The sequence below is a fragment of the Microcaecilia unicolor genome, chromosome 3, assembly GCF_901765095.1.
Source record: "Microcaecilia unicolor chromosome 3, aMicUni1.1, whole genome shotgun sequence".
NCBI classification, from domain to species: Eukaryota; Metazoa; Chordata; class Amphibia; order Gymnophiona; family Siphonopidae; genus Microcaecilia; species Microcaecilia unicolor.
In genome coordinates, this window is record NC_044033.1 from 127,863,499 (window position 1) to 127,881,374 (window position 17,876).

Below are 17,876 nucleotides of genomic sequence, written 5' to 3' on the forward strand. Positions count from 1 at the left end.
GGGGAAACGATGCTGGATGGAAGAGAGAAAGAGAGACATTGGAGACCCAGGATGGAGACATACTGAACTATGAGGAGGTGAAGAAGAGAGAGGAATACTGGCCCCAGGATGGTGGGGGTGGGAAGAAGGGAAGAGAGAGGGGCGGGACAAGGAGACAGGGAAGAGGTGCTGTGCATGGAGGGAAAAAGGATAGGGACTCAGAGGGGCAATGCTGGACATGGTGGGGAGATAGGGACACAGAAGGGCTATGCTGGACATGGGGGGGGGGGGAGTAGATAGGGACGTAGAAGGACTATGCTGGACATGGGGGGATAGGGACACAGAATGCCTATATTGGACATGGGAGGAAGGGACATAGAATGGCTATGTTGGACATGAGGGGAAGAGACACAAAGGGACATGGGGGATATGGACACAAAAGGGCTATGCTGGACACAGGGGGATAGGACACAGAGTGAGGAAGAGGGACACAGAAGGGCAATGCTGTACATGGGGAGAGGGACACAGAGAGAGAAATGCAGGACAGGGAAAAACAGAGGCACAGATGGGACAAGCTGAATATACACTGAAGCTAGAGAGGAAGGATAGGAACAAGGACACAGGGGAGATATTGGATAAGGATGCAGGAGGATGGTGGACATGGAGAGAAAAGAAATGTCAAATAGACAGGAGACATTGCAAAGACAAGAAAAAACATAGAAATGCAGAAAAGAGACACTGGGACCAAAGTGAACAGAAAAATAAAATACTCAAGACAACAAAGTACATAAGTACATAAGTAATGCCACACTGGGAAAAGAAAGCTTGGGTCCATCGAGCCCAGCATCCTGTCCACTACAGCGGCCAATCCAGGCCAAGGGCACCTGGCAAGCTTCTCAAACATACAAACATTCTATACATGTTATTCCTGGAATTGTGGATTTTTCCCAAGTCCATTTAGTAGTGGTTTATGGACTTGTCCTTTAGGAAACTGTCTAACCCCTTTTTAAACTCTGCCAAGCTAACCACCTTCACCATGTTCTCCGGCAACAAATTCCAGAGTTTAATTATGCGCGGGTGAAGAAACTTTTCTCTGATTTATTTTAAATGTACTACACTGTAGTTTCATCGCATGGCCCCTAGTCCTAGTATTTTTGGAAAGCGTGAACAGACGCTTCACATCCACCTGTTCCACTCCACTCATTATTTTATATACCTCTATCATGTCTCCCCTCAGCCGTCTCTTCTCCAAGCTGAAAAGCCCTAGCCTCTTTAGTCTGTCTTCATAGGGAAGTCGTCCCATCCCCGCTATCATTTTAGTCGCCCTTCGCTGCACCGTTTCTAATTCTACTATATCTTTCTTGAGATGCGGCGACCAGAATTGGACACAATACTCAAGGTGCGGTCGCACCATGGAGCGATACAACGGCATAACATCCTCACACCTGTTTTCCATACCTTTTCTAATAATACCCAACATTCTATTCGCTTTCCTAGCCGCAGCAGCACACTGAGCAGAAGGTTTCAGTGTATTATCGACGACGACACCCAGTTCCCTTTCTTGGTCTGTAACTCCTAACGTGGAACCTTACATGACATAGCTATAATTCGGGTTCTTTTTTCCCACATGCATCACCTTGCACTTGCTCACATTAAACGTCATCTGCCATTTAGCCGCCCAGACTCCCAGTCTCGTAAGGTCCTTCTGTAATTTTTAACAATCCTGTCACAAGTTAACGACTTTGAATAACTTTTGTGTCATCAGCAAATTTAATTACCTCGCTAGTTACTCCCATCTCTAAATCATTTATAAATATATTAAAAAGCAGCGGTCCTAGCACAGACCCCTGAGGAACCCCACTAACTATCCTTCTCCATGTGAATACTGCCCATTTAACCCCACTCTCTGTTTCCTATCTTTCAACCAGTTTTTAATCCACAATAGGACATTTCCTCCTATCCCATGACCCTCCAAGTTCCTCTGTAGCCTTTCATGAGGTACGTTGTCAAACGCCTTTTATTATGAATATATTAATTGGAATATATCAGCTTTTGGAAATGCACATCTCTGATATCTTCAATTGAAGTTTCAATTTCTCTTGTATTGCTGTATGCTGAGGTTTATGGTTCAGTGTGTTATTCTACTAGCACATAGAGCCTGTATAGAGATCTGGCTGTAGTCCTGTTTTTCTTTATACAAAATTTATATTTGTTATAAAGCAAAGTAGAAGGATACGTGCCATTGTGGTAATTATTTTGCAGGATACTGTGTTGAGATGTGGACCAGAAATAAGTCTACTACAATGGCAAAGTTTAAGTAATGAGATAATGTGACTATATTTTAAAATGTCAAGTGTTTCCAAAGTTTCCATAAGTATGTATAAGTTTTATGTTGATGCAGGACAGACTGTTTACTTAGAAATCCATCAAGTGCACTCTACGGCATTATTTAGGAGTATATCAAGAACTACTCACACCTATGTGCCTAGTGCCCCCCCATGTTAACTCTGCCCCCCCCCCCCAAAAAAAAAAAATCAGGTCTAGCTATGCCACTGGTTTAGGCTTACCCTGCTAAATCTCTACCTACATGGATGAGAGGTCGAATACACAAACCAGATATCTCACCAATCCTAAAAGGTTTTTTAGGTGACTTTGTATAAATTCTATAATGTCACGGATTTCATGCTTACCTTTTACAACCAAACATCTTCTGTAGCTAGATCCTGCCCTTTTGCTCTGTTTGTTCATACTTTGATAGGGGAACACTGATCCACTCCCTCATACTTAATATTTTGGACTACAGTAGCATCATTTACTGTGGGTCCTGTGGTATTTAGCCTGGAGGCCACTATAGATACAGCCAGAAAAGCGGAAAGAACAGGGAAAGTCCTCTGTTCAAGTTTAGGCACTTTTAAGTTTGGTCCCTTTAAAAGGGGTTTTGAGTGCATTTCCCGGAAGGCAGTAGGTTAGAATTGGAAGGAGCAGATGCTTGAGTGTGGAAATAGTATTCTGTAAGTTATGAGTGTAAATGTTGGAGGGGCCCAGAGCCATAGGGGGGTATTTGGACATGAAGACAGTAAAGTGTAAAAACCCCTCTGAGAGGAACCTTTCAAATACCAGGAAAATCCCCGATGGGAAGAAAGGAAAAGCAGAGGAAGCTTTACCAGTGTATTCCTGGGGTGAGAGGGATATAGACTTCCAATCCTAGAGAAGCAATGGGTAAAAGTCTGTAATGCACATAGAAATACACCCTAGTTAACCATCTAAACTACTGGGGTAGACTGAAATTTCCTCAGAGGGCAGGGAATGGTTTTAAGAATGCTGTCCCTTTACGAGGTGGAGGAGAGGAGCCTATCAGCTGGGTCCTTATGCTTTATAAAGCTAGAATCACTACTTGGGATGCCAGTGATTCCATTAGGACCAAGGGAAGGGGAGTGCCCAGTTTCTCAGAGAATATAAACACTATCCCAGGAGATAGAAAGGGAGAAGAGGGGGAGGGGCATCCTCAAATGCTCAAGATCATTGCTAAGGAAGGAACTGCTCAGATGTTTGATTATGACAACCTCAAGTTCTGCTGGGAGAAATAAGAATGGAACCAAGCAGAAAGAACTGCAACACTAACAATGCTGCTAGAAGATTATGTTGACCCCCCCAGCCATTGGGGGGGGGGGGGGGGGGAGGGGGAAAGAAGAATCTTTTGACTATCCTAAGGGGCTGGGCCATTCAGGGCTCTTCTGCAATATTCTAAATGTCAGCCAGCCAGCTCTGTAAACACTAAAAGAAATCCTTTTTTAGATGTAACTGAAAAGACTGTGTCTGGCTACACGATTGAATAAGAGAGTGAATGTTAAGTTGCAGTTAAAGAATGACACTCAATAAGGAGAGTAGAATGACCAGGAACTGTTTTTGAAAAAGCCAGTAGATAAGATTTCCCAACTAATTTGCATAAACATCTTAACTGACTTAACTTGCCTGGAGAGAAGGACATGAACTGAATATCCTTTAAGGACTGGAAGCCTAGTAAGGAACTTTATGTGTTTTGAACTGCTGATGAAAAAACGTATTCTTTATTTCACTCTGAGTAGTCCAGGGCTTCACAAAGAAGACATGGAGGCGTATTTTCAAAGCACTTAGACTTACAAAGATCCATTGTAACCTATGGAACTTTGTAAGTCTAAGTGCTTTGAAAATGAGCCCCATAGTAACATAACATAGTAGATGACGGCAGAAAAAGACCTGCACGGTCCATCTAGTCTGCCCAACAAGATAAACTCATATGTGCTACTTCTTGTGTATACCTTACCTTGATTTGTATCTGCCATTTTCAGGACACAGACCGTAGAAGTCTTGTCCAGAACTAGCCCCATTTTCAACCTCTGAAAGTTCAGTACTATGTTTGATGAATTTCTCGGCTTGCTTGCTGGAGTTAAGTTCTTAATCCCTCAACCCAGATGAGTTGATGACGGTTCATGTTACACTATCCATACACCTCCCATTTATGTGCTGAGTTCCATACTAACATTATAGCATACCACTTAGTACCCAAGTAGCATTTACACACATCACTAACAGTCATGTGCATAAGTGCTAATATTCAATAACTTATAGAAAGAGAAGGTATATGACTTATCCTTCATAGAAAGGGTGGTGGAGGCGTGGAATGGCCTCCCGGTGGAAGTGGTGAAGTCGAGGACTGTTCCAGAATTTTAAAAGGCATGGGATAAGCATGTGGGATCGCTTAGGAACAGGAAGAATTAGGGGTTACAGAGGATGGGCAGACTGGATGGGTCATATGGCCTTTATCTACCGTCATGTTTCTATGTTTCTATAAAAAGTAGTCTATAACAGAAAATACAAATAAAGCACTTAAGTTTTTCAGTAGAATGCTATTTACCTGAGCAAAGCTCCCAAGTTTTATACCATTTTGGCCTGTATATTGCTCTCTCTCAATTCCTATCAATAAATTGTTGATTAATTGCGATTTCAGTTCATTTTAAAAGCTAAAATATTGCAGCAAACTACCATATGAGATTTATGGCATAATTGTGAACGATATGTCCTACACACTGACTTTTATATACAATATACTAAACTATTATAGGCTGCCAATTTATTCATCCAGTCCCAATATTTGCATCCCTCAAAATCTTAGAGCAACTAGTCTTCAGGATGTCTGCTGAATTCATTCCATAAAACTGCTCATGAGGAAAAAATGTTAGCAGGCAATCAGATTAAAGAAATCTATCACTAATGACACAAGACAAAAAAATACATTATATCTTAAATCTACAACAGATGCTGTTAAACATACAGCACAACATTTCTATCACAAAACTAAATACAAATCTTCTTAGAGGGATTATTTTAGGATCAGAGGAAAAGGAGGTTGAATTAATCTATGCACATCAAGCAAACTCTTTTTAAGGAATATTCTCTTCGAAGTGAAACATTTTATAGATTTGAATCCAGAAGCACTATTTTCTCAGTTTTTATACGTTTTCACAATACAATAAGACTATAAAACACTTTTCAGAAACTAAAGATAAATGCATTCTACCAACATAAAAGACCCCTGATAAAAGTTGCTCAATAAAGGTTTATTAATAATTTCATTTGACCCAAGGATGCTTCCTGAAGCATAAACAAAGCACCTTGTTTTTGTGGCTTGTGCCTGAGATGTCATCATTAAGTTGTTTTATGCAAAATACCCAGTGCTTTTTCTGTAGAAAAAAAGGTGCAGGTACTCATTGTGGGCGGGGTCACCACACATGGCACCGCCCCTATTATAGCCACACCCACATTAGCCACACCCCTTTTACCAGCCATGGCGCATATAAACAGACATCATTGAAAATATTATACTAGTATAGGAGAAAAAATAATGTGATTTTTTTTCATTATAAATAATTTCTGTAAGCTCTTACAGCTCCAGTATACCCAGTGCAAAATAAGACAAATTCCAAACACTAAAATGAAAATAAAATGATTTTTTTCTACCTTTGTTGTCTGGTGACTTTGTTTTTCTATCCATATTGGTCCCAGTCTCTGATTCTGCTGCTCTCTATCTGTTCTCTTAACTCCGTTTCCAGGGCTTTCTTTCCATTTATTTCTTTACTTTCCTCCTTTCTTCTTCTTTTGTTGCCCTGCATCCATAAGTAAAAGCTGGGTCCTCCTCCATGGAATTGACTGGAGGAGGTATAACATGGATCCAGCTTTTGCCTATTTTCTCCATCCATGTGCAGTTTTTCTCCTCTTCCCTTTCCCTCATCTCCATCCATGCGCATCTTCTTTTTTTCTTTCCTCCCCTCCATTCATGTCCAGCACTTCTCCTCTCTCTTCCCCTCCATCCATGTCCAGCATTTCTCATCTCTCTTCCCTCCTCTATATCCATATAAAGCAATAATTCTCTCTCCCCTCTCCTCCATCCAAGTCAGCATTTCTCCTCTCTCCTAGCCAACTCCTCCATCCATGTCCAGCAATTCTCCTCTATCTCCTGCTCTCCTCTCCATCCATTTCTAGCATTTCTCCTCTCTCTCCTCTCATCCATGTCCAGCAATTCTCTCTTCCCTGTCCAGCGATTCTCCTCTCTCCCCTCCATGTCCAGCAATTCTCTCTTCCCTGTCCTCCCCTCCCCGTCCAGCAATTCTCCTCTCTCCCCTCCATGTCCAGCAATTCTATCTTCCCTGCCCTCCCCTCCATGATCAGCAATTATCTCATCCCTGCCCTCCCATCAATGTCCAGCAATTCTCTCTCCCCTGCCCTTCCCTCCCATCCCATGTCCAGCAATTCTCTCTCCCCTGCCCTTCACATGTCCAGCAATTCTCTCTCCCCTGCCCTTCACATGTCCAGCAATTCTCTCTCCCTTGCCCTTCCCTCCCAGCCCATCCAATGTCCAGCAATTCTCTCTCCCCTGCCCTTCCCATGTCCAGCAATTCTCTCTCCCCTGCCCTTCCCTCCCATCCCATTGATTTCCAGCAATTCTCTCTCCCCTGCCCTTCCCTCCCATCCCATGTCCAGCAATTCTCTCTCCCCTGCTCTTCCCTCCCATCCCATGTCCAGCAATTCTCTCTACCCTGCCCTTCCCATGTCCAGCAATTCTCTCTCCCTTGCCCTTCCCTCCCATCCCATCCTATGTCCAGCAATTCTCTCTCCCCTGCTCTTCCCTCCCATCCCATTGATTTCCAGCAGTTCTCTCTCCCCTGCCCTTCCCTCCCATTATTTCCAGCGATTCTCCGTCTCTCCCCTGCCCTCCCATCGACGTGCAGCGATTTTTCTGCTCCTCCCCTGCCCTCACCTCTCTCATATCCAGCGATTCTTCGTCCCTCAGCGTCCTCCTTCACTGCCTGCCAGCCAGCGTCGGACTCAGAAGCGAACGGTGCAGGCAGCGATTGGCTGGCAGCGTCGTAGCTTCCCTCTGCATGTCCCGCCTACAACTTCCTGTTTACGCATAGGCGGGACTTGCAGAGGGAAGCTACGACGCTGCCAGCCAATCGCTGCCTGCACCGTTCGCTTCTGAGTCCGACTGGCTGACAGGCAGTGAAGGAGGACCCTGGGGGGACGAAGAATCGCTGGATATGAGAGAGGTGAGGGCAGGGGAGGGACGGAAAAATCGCTGCACGTCGATGGGAGGGCAGGAGAGAGGCGGAGAATCGCTGGAAGTAATGGGAGGGGAGGGGAGGGGAGGGGAGGAGGAGAAAAAGGTGCCGGTACGCCGTACCGTTGCGTACCGGCACAAAAAAAGCACTGAAAATACCCCCCCCCCCCCCCAAACCCTTTTAAGCAGGAGCCCACAAATATGATTAAAACAAACATATAGGCACAGTTCATACACAGTGATGTGAAAAACAATAGAAGAGTATGGCTTTTTGGTATGGTATAGTTAAATCTGCTTGGTATGAATGTAACTTTGCACATTGCATACAAGAGTCAGCTGTTGTGGTTGATGTAGATACCAATGATATAGAAGGTACGGGAGGTAGGTTTTAGAAACCAAATATAGGATTTTAATATGAACCCTGCCCTAATTCCCAAACCTCAAGGGCATCATTCTCAGAAATTCTCCTTGATCTATGCACAGGACCTCAGACACAGGCTGAGCTACAGAACCTCAGGGTTAACTCTTGGGGGGCACCCCCAAACAATTTCCCATTCAGTTCAGTGTAGAGGAAATGCCACATTAATAGGTGTAGCTAACCAAATTGCTTTAACTGTGCTGTGTTATCTGTGTTCACAATTAATGTTGCGGTAACTATCTCTGTATTAACTGTAAAATGAAGTACCCACCCATTTTCTATTCCCTTCCACATGTGGAGGGTAATGTTAATAAACCATTTTTGTGCATAAAATTCTGACTAGCGTACAAGTCTCCACTGTGTAGACATGGAAGGATGGAGTATGTGCTGAGTTAGCAAGTATGCACATAAATTACAAAGTATGCTAGTCTTGGCACATACTTGCACAATCCAGAAGTGGACACTTACAGCTGCTCTTGGGCAGGTATATCTGCTCCTGTAAAGTAGGCATGATATCTATCAAATATACTAGTATTTTATAAGACACAAAAACCCATATTTTAGAAGGATCCTCAAGTGTAAAGAGCAACCTTTACATCTGTAGACTGTCATACATGTGTAAACACAATTTCTGAAAGATACTCTTTACACATGGGGATCAACACCACATCTAGATGGCAAGGAGGCATGGTTATGTTATGGCATGGAGATGGAGTGGTTTGAGTGGGCCTACAGTATTCCATGTACATTCCCCATTTTATAAGGGGAATACATGTTAATGTGAAAAGTTTAGGCATCAGTATTTATAGCTGCCCTGAGGCAGCCATAAGTGCCTGTCTGTAGTTGCAGGTGTAAAAGCCAGTGCCAGCCCCCACCACCACAATACACTTACAAACCCCTGACAAACAATAACCCCCCATGATAGAACCTTCTCCCCACAAATCAATACTATCCTGAGCAGACCCTCTCTGGCAGATTCTTCACCCCCATCCCGATTCCATCTGTGGCCTTAGCTAGAGTGTATATTCAGATGGGGTGGGGCTGGCCTAGCCCCAGAATTTATATATGCCCCTTCAGACAGGTTATTAGAACCTGAAGTTGAAGGAGAAGGAACAAGTAGGGATTGCTCTTGCTCCCACTGGACACCAGGGACCACAGAAGGGGTGGGATTGGGGGTAAGGGGTTCTGTTGGAGGGCATCTACTTAAGGGGTACTGATCTTTTGGGGAGAGGGTCTGTCATGGGAAAAATATTGGTTGCCAGAGGGTATCCTCTGCAGGGTGTGCTGGCTGTTGACGGCTTTGTATGGGGGCCATTGAGGTTTTTTTCATGCTGCGAGGGAGGGGTATTCATGCCAAGGTGGGGTGATCTGTGTAATAAGTAAGACGGTATCAGGGTGTGCATGAAGATCAGGAGCAGCAATTTTTAAAATCTGCTCCCACACACATTTGGGTTAAGTAGCACATTCTCTTCCCCCCCCCCCCCCCCCCCCCCCCCCCCCCCCCCCCCCCATGCAGTTTTCTAAAATTTCTACTTCTGCAGGACTTAGAGAGACATGGATGTACAATCTTGCATGTTCTTACATGTCATTTACAAAAGGCTCTGCATTTGGCACAGCATATGTAAAATACAAGTGGCATAGTGCCTGTTCCAACCTGGATATCTCAATTTCCATCTCTACATCCTTTCTAAACCTGGGCTCATGGGCACCTTTGTTTCTATATAAAATAGCACCTAGGTAGTCAGCAACTTGCCCTCTTAAACCAAACACCCTGTTATAAAATTTCTCTCTGTTAAATGGTGGCCTCTTAAATTTGAAAATGCAATCTGTGCAAGTTATTTTCCTCTAGCACGTCTTCACTTCTCCCACACAATCTGAGTAAAAGATTAAAAAACATTCCACAAATTCATCACCCTTTCTGTGAAGAGGTACTTCCTCAGGTTACTCCTGAGTCTGCCCCCCTTTCACCATCATTCCATGCCCCCTCGTTCGCAAGCTTTTTTTCAGTTAAAAGAAACTTGCTTTCTGGGCATTTATGCCATGGAGGTATTTAAACGTCTCTATCATATCTCTTTCCTGCCATCTTTCTTCCAAACTATACATATTGAGATCTTTTAAGTCTGTCCCCATATGCTTTATGACGAAAACCACTCATCACTAGTAGCCACCCTCTGGACCGACATCATCCTGTTTATATCTTTTTGAAGATGTTGTCTGTAGAGCTGTACATAGTACTCTAAATGGGGTCTCACCAGAGACTTATAGAGAGGCACTATCACTACTTTTTTCCTGATGGCCATTCCTCTCCCTATGCACCCAAGCATCTTTTTGTTTTCACTATCGCCTTTTCTACCTGTTTGATCACCTTAAGGTCAATCTGATATGATCACCCCCAAGTCCTGCTCCTCTTTCATGCGCAGAAGTACTTCACCCCCTATACTGTATTGCTTCCTCAGGTTTTTGCAGTCCAGATAAATGACCCTACATTTGTTTTTAGCATTAAATCTTAGCTGCCAAATTCTAGACCACTAATCAAGTTTCACTAAATCTCTCTTCAAGCTGTCTACACTCTTAGGAGTGTACCCTGTTGCAGATTTTTGGTATCATCCACAAAGAGATCTTTCCAGATAGCCCCTCCATAATATCACTCATAAAAATGTTAAAATTACAGGAACAAGGATAGATCCCTTTCTTCCGAGTGGACTCAATTTATCTTCAATTCAACCAGTTTCTAACCCAGTCAGTCACTTTAGGAGTGGAGGAGTGGCCTAGTGGTTAGGGTGGTGGACTTTGGTCCTGGGGAACTGAGGAACTGAGTTTGATTCCCACTTCAGGCACAGGCAAGTCCTTGTGACTCTGGGCAAGTCACTTAACCCTCCATTGCCCTATGTAAGCCGCATTGAGCCTGCCATGAGTGGGAAAGTGCGGGGTACAAATGTAGCAAAAAAAAAAAATAAAAATACTGAGGGCACTCATTTTATTTATGTCACCTAAGTGGAACCATATGAAAGGCTTTGCTAATATGAAGTACACAACATCCAGTGTTCTCCCCTTATACAAGTCTGGTCACCCAATCAATAAAATGAATCAGATTTTTCTGACAAGAGCTACCTCTAGTAAAAACCATTGGATTCCAGAAATCTCACTATCTGCTGTTTTAGAAGCATTTCTATTAAATTTATTCACCACAATGGTCAGACTACCCAGCCTGTAATTTCCAATCTCCTCCTTACTTTTGCTTTTGTGGAATCAGACCACATCCACATTTCTTGAGTCCTCTGGGAACCTTCAAACTCAACAGAGGCATTGAAAAGTCAAACAGTGAAGCTGCCAGAACTTCCCTAAGTTCCTTAAATACCCTCAGATGTATCTCATCTTGCCCCCATCGCTTTGTCTACCTTCAGTTTAGCTAGCTCCTCGCAAATACATTTTCCTGAAAATTGTTCAATATCTTCCATACTTCCATTTCTATTCATGTTTGCCTTCCAAGGCCCCTTCCTCTGTGAACACAAAACATAGATATTTGTTAAGCAATTCTGTTTTATCCTTATCAGCTTATATATATTCCTCCCCTTCACTCTTGAATCCCACAATGCTCTATTGTGGATTTGGAATTGTTTATTGTACAGAAAACAGAGGGTAGGGTTAAATGGAGTGGAGGAGTGGCCTAGTGGTTACAGCACTGGTCTTGACATCCAGAGGTGGACGGTTCAAATCCCACTGCTGCTCCTTGTGATCTTGGGCAAGTCACTTAACCCTCCATTGCCTCAGGTACAAACCTGTCTCCCAGAAACGCCAAAAGATCATCCCGCAAATTTCTCAATCTGCACTTCCCCAGCTGTAAAGGACTAAAGTACAAGCTGATACATGCCACTACCTTCTCCTACATGAGCACGCAGCTGTGGAATGCATTACCTACTGACTTGAAAACTATTGATGAAATAACCAACTTTCGTAAATCTCTGAAGACATATTTCTTCAACAAGGCCTACAAAGAAAACCTATAGCTTTACTAAACTACGTCGCCAACCCAACCCAGTTAAGAAAGTCAACCTTCTATATTTACCCACCTATCCTGATCCACCTAACTCTTCTCTTTACTCCCCTTATCCAATCTTTGTACATCACATATTGTACCTGATATCCTGTAATGACAATGCCATAACAGGACTTTGTAAGCCACATTGAGCCTGCAAATAGGTGTGAAAATGTGGGATACAAATACAATAAATAAATAAAATAAATAAATAAAAATAAAATAAACTTAGATTGTGAGCCCTCCTGGGACAGAGAAATACCCAGTGTACCTGAATTTAACTTACCTTGAGCTACTACTGAAAAAGGTGTGAGCAAAATCTAAATAAATAAATAAAATGGCTATTTCTTTCAACTGAGGAGGGTGAATAGTGGGACCGGTGCTGTTTAACATATTTATAAATGATCTGGAAATCGGAACAAGTAAAGGTGATTAAATTGCAGGAAGACCTTTGGAGATTGGAAGACTGGGCATCCAAATGGCAATTAAATTTAATGTGGACAAATGCAAAATGATACACATTGGGAAGAATAATCCAAATCATAGTTACCTGATGCTAGGGTCCACCATCTTGGGTGGGGGGGGGGGGGGGGGGGGGTCAGCACCCAAGAAAAAGATCTAGGTGACATTGTACATAATATGCTGAAATCTTCTGCCCAGTGTGCAACAGCGGTCGAAAAAGCAAACAGGACGTTAGCAATTATTAGGAAAGGGATGGTAAATTAGATTGAGAATACTACAATGCCTCTGTATTGCTCCATGATGCGACCTCACCTTGAGTACTGCATTCAATTCTGGTTGCCATATTTTAATAAAGATATAGCAGAATTAGAACAGGTTCAAAGAAGAGCAACCAAAATGATACAGGGGCCAGAAATCCTCTCATATGAGGAAGGGCTAAAGAGGTTAGGGCTGTTCAGCTTGGAAAAGAGATGGTTGAGAGGAGATATGATTGAGGTCTACAAAATCCTGAGTGGTGTAGAATGAGTAGAAGTGAATCAATTTTTCACTCTTTCAAAAAGAACAAAAACACTAGGGGTCATTCAATGAAATTACATGGAAATACTTTTAAAACAGGAGGAAATATTTTTTCACTTAACGAATAGTTAAGCTCTGGGAACTCTTTGCTAGAAGGTTTAGTAACAGTGGTTAGCCTATATGGGTTTAAACAAGTTTTAGACAAGTTCCTAGAGAAAAAGTCCATAGTTTGCAATTGAGACAGACATGTAGCATGGAATGTTGCTATCATCTGGGTTTCTGCCATATACGTGTAACCAGTATGGCTATTCTTATGTACTGCCTCGCCCCCCCCCCCCCCCCCCCCATTTTACAGTATTGGCTATTTTTCTTCCATTTGCATCTTTGCTTTCCTGACTACTTTATCAGCTTCTCAGAGTATCCTCGCCCAACTACACTTCAAACATATTCCCACTCAAAAAGGAAGATTTTACCATACCTGAGTTTTCAGATTTGCCTTTAGAGGATCTATATTACATTGGGATAGTCTCTGAATATCTGCCAGAAGCTGGACCCCAAAATACCTACAATAATATGCTGGCCAGTGCAAAGGGAATTGTCTTTTAAACTTCCCTGCATGTGTAATTTGGACAAATTGAATTTAAGACCTAAGAAAGTCAAATAAGGTTGAAACGTCTTCATTAAGGCAGGTAAGGCTTAGTTTAGCTCCACAATGTGTACAAGGATATCATCTATAACTGCAGCTTGCTTATCTTCCTTTTGCCCAATTTTCCTTTTAAGATTAACAGGTTTCCCTGAAAAGATCTCAGAAAGGTGAAAGGGGGCATCCCTGTCATGTTCCTTGCTTTAATTTAAAGGTGTCCAACACCTAACCATTGATTCTTACTGCTGCTCATGAGTCCGTGCATAAGATTCTCACCACATCACCAAACCACATTTGGATACCATATTTCTCTAGAACTAAAGTACATAAATATTGTCTTACTGGGACAGACTGAAGGTCCATCAAGCCCAGTATCCTGTTCCCAACAGTGACCAATCTAGTGACAAGTACCTGACAGGATCACAAAAGAGTAATAGATTCTATTTTGCTTATCCCGAAAAATAAGCAGTGGATATTCCCCAAGTCCACCTTAACAGTATACGGACTTTTATTCCAGGAATTTGTCCAAAGCTTTTTAAATCCCTATTATGTTAACCCCTTTTATGACATTCTCCATCATCAAATATTTTGTACAATTTGTTTTAACTGTACTACTTAGCAACTTCATTCTGTGCCCCTAGTTCTTGTACTTTTGGATACAGTAAACAAGTGATTCTCATCTACCCGTTCTACTCCACTCATTATTTTATAGTCCTCTATCAGATCAACCAAGAACATATATGCCCAGTTCACTTAGTCTAATGCCTCATCCACATCAAAGCTAATTAACAGGGATTTCCTCTTTAAAATGTTCTTGTTGTACCCATATGACTGTAAGCCATGTGTCCTATTTAAAAACTGCCTCGTGACACCAATAACATCTTGATCTAAGGCTTCTAATATGGTTCAGGCTCATGATAATCAATTTCTGCTGTTGCATACCTGATGTGAGATGTGCAGTCAAAAGAACCGAAAAAGTCTGGCAACGAACAGCAAGCATCCATCAGCCTCAAAGCTTTCATGGAAAGGAAAAAGTGACTCATGATTATAGAAAGATCAAATTGGTATCAGATGGTCTGTTCCTTGCAATCTAGCGGATTATAAAGAAGTCACTAACATATAAGCAACAGTACATCTGAAGAAGGGTTTATGAAAGCAGATTTGTGACCGCTAGGTACCTGTAAATTTGTTATATACTTAAATATTTTTAACAAGAGATTTTAAGAGAGATTTAAACGGATAAGTGTTGATGCTTTAAAGTTCACATTGCAACATTCCAAAGAACATCTATCTTTAATGTCAAAAATGTTATTGTGAATGTCAAAACAACTTACTCAGAGCTGGACCACACTGAGATACTACCACTCAGGATCAGTGTTTAGCATCAGTCTTTCAGCAGAAGGTAAAAAGGCAGATTCAAACTCAGGCAAATTATATTTATAGAAACCCCTAAATTCAGTCTTCTCAATCCCAATAGATTCATGAGACAGATTTCAAAAGTTTTATTGAATACCCTCCTGAGATCTTCATTCACTCTTATATTATCAGCTAGCCACCCGTTTTTCATTTCTTACTAAAATCCTCACACATACTATATGTAATCAAGCCCTACTGCCCATTAATGCTATCAGGTTTACTCATGTGCCCTTAGGCCACCATACTGCATAAGACACTCTCTTAATTCTCCATTTTGACACTATCAGTCACCAAACCCATTCTATTTTCCATTCCTTTCTGGATCTCTGACACATTTGTGCCAAAATTCTTCAACTGTGTATGCGTGTGTGTATGTAAGGGATAGGGGAAGGGGAAGACTGTGGCTCTGCCCCAACAGATAGCCACACCCCAGTTTGAAGCCTACAAATATTTGAATTTAAAATAAACGTACCCAGCCACAGCCCATATAAAAATGCAGCGCTGCAAATATTACACTAGACCCAACACACCTATTTTGTGGCAAAGAGAATAAACAAGATCCTCTATGCAGAAAACACAGGTCAGCAGAATTCCTCTCTTGGTCACACAGATGCAAAACTGAAAGCAGTATTGCAAATATTACAGTAGGCCCTAAAATACTAATCTGTATTCCAATGGAAAATTAAAATATGCTGGATTGTTACAGACACTTCCCTAAACAAAAAGTGCACATACTGTTCTCGGTCATGTACGCAGTACACACACAGTTTCTCAGATATGAAAGTAACAGCAAATCAAACAGAAATGCACATGCAAAAACTGAACTAGAAACTCAAAGAATACTGAGTGCCAGCAGTGCAACACTGAAAAAATACTTCCTGTAATGCTGAACAATACAAAGACATCAGACAAACATATATTGATGTTTCCAAAGCTGACTGACATTAAACCAATGTACATACAGAAGTGAATGACTTGGCAGGCCCAGTGCAAGAACCACATAATAAACACATAAGATCTACCTCCCTCCCCACCCACATTCGCACAATAATGAGGATCTCAGAAGCTCCAACATAAGACCTCTAACCATCCCACACACAAAAGGAAGGCAACAGGGGCTCAGCTGCCCTATCACATCTCCCAGTCCCCTTACATTACTTTGCTTCTAATCTCACCACCATACCCTCCTCTCAGCAGGAAGGCCGAATCCTCTTTCTTTCTCTCCCAAGGAGTTCAACATCAGCCCTCTTTTCACCAACAAAACTTGATGCTGGGTTCCTTGAAAAAGAAAGAGGGAATTCAGTCTGCCTGCTGTGATGAGGGCGAGACCAGAGAGGGTGGGACAGCAGGCAGAGTGAATCCTTTCAATCCTCTTCTAGAATTCTTCTGCTCTCCCAGTCAATTTTTAGCCAGTCCCTGCTTAACAGCCACCCAATCCCTGAATCCTATTTTCCTCTCCTCACCCCTCTCTTTTTTTCCCTCCTCCTGTTTCACCCCACCTGGGGACAACTTTATCTGCCATTCTCCTTCTCAGTGCTGTAAACCATACTTTCTGAAGTCCATGGATTCCCCACTATCACTCAGTATTTACTCATCCTCCTTCCATCCCACCCAATCCAAAGTCCTTCTTCACTCCCTTCCCAGACATCTTTATGCATCTCAAGTACCTGCTCACCTCCTCACTCGAATCTTCTACACCAGAGTAGTGACCCTGAGCCACCGTTGGCTAAACCCCTCCTAGAACAGATGAGAGATTATCATCTACTAACTTACAGTTGTATTAGTCTTGTCTGCAGCCACTGGGGGTTGAGGACTGGAGCACAGAAACAGGACAGACCGCTGTGTTCCTTTATTTTTCCTCTTCCTGTCTTTTTTTAAATGCTTCTGCAGAAGCTGGCGAGGGTGGGAGGTGGAGGAGCTCATCTGAACTGTTCCCCTCTCTCTCATCCACTCTCTTTCATCATCTTTGTGCCATGCCTGCAACAGCCAATGGGAATGGATACCTGGAGATTGTTTCTTTTCTTTTTCAGGCCACAGGGGGCCTGTAGCAATAAGTGGGGACAGGGCACCTGGACCTGAGAGAATGCATTCTCTTCTCTCCTTATCTCTCCATCACAGTCTTTGGGCTGCCAGTGCACATGCAACAGCTGTTTCTTTTTTTGTTTTCTTTTTAGCTGTGAGGGAGGGAATCCAGACTGCATTCTTCTCCTGTGAGCATGTGCCTTGAGCTTCTCCTATGTTGAGGGCTGATACTGACAGCCCAATGATCAGAAGCCCCACGCTGTTCCAAACAGCTCTCTAAAAATAACGCTGGAACAGTGTGTGGCTATAACATCCCTATGATCAGAGCTAACAGCATGCAAATTTAGGCACACTATTAATTCTATCATAGAGTAAAAGTGCGGGAGGATTGTGCCTGAGCATGCATTCAGGCGCATTCAGGCACAATCCTCCCGCACTTGTTTGACAGGTCTGGGCTGTCAACAGCCCGAACCTGTCAAACACAGGGGCTGGAGGTCAGTGGGACCCCCAGACCCCCCTCTAACTGCAAGGCACTGGTGGCCTAGTACCCCCCCAAGCCCCCACACTCCTCCCAGGACAACAACATAGGGGCTGGAAGGTCTGCTGGTCCTCCAGCCCCCAACCCAAGTTCTCCCTTATATGGTAGGGAAGCCCCACCCAGCAAATCCCAGGATGCACTGGGCAGGGCTGACTGCCAACATTTTGAAGGCGGTGCTGGAAGAGGAGGGAGTGTACTACTTCCTCCTCCACCGTGAAGGTACACGGGGGAGGAGAGGGGGCTGCTAGACCA

At 42.9% G+C, this 17,876-nt stretch overlaps 1 protein-coding gene across 1 annotated transcript in view; it reads right to left on the reverse strand.

Moving 5' to 3' along the window:
* The window catches only part of APLF (aprataxin and PNKP like factor), a 497,521-nt gene that overhangs the window by 123,717 nt on the left and 355,928 nt on the right, over nucleotides 1-17,876 (reverse strand). The gene's annotated exons all lie outside the window — the stretch shown is intronic.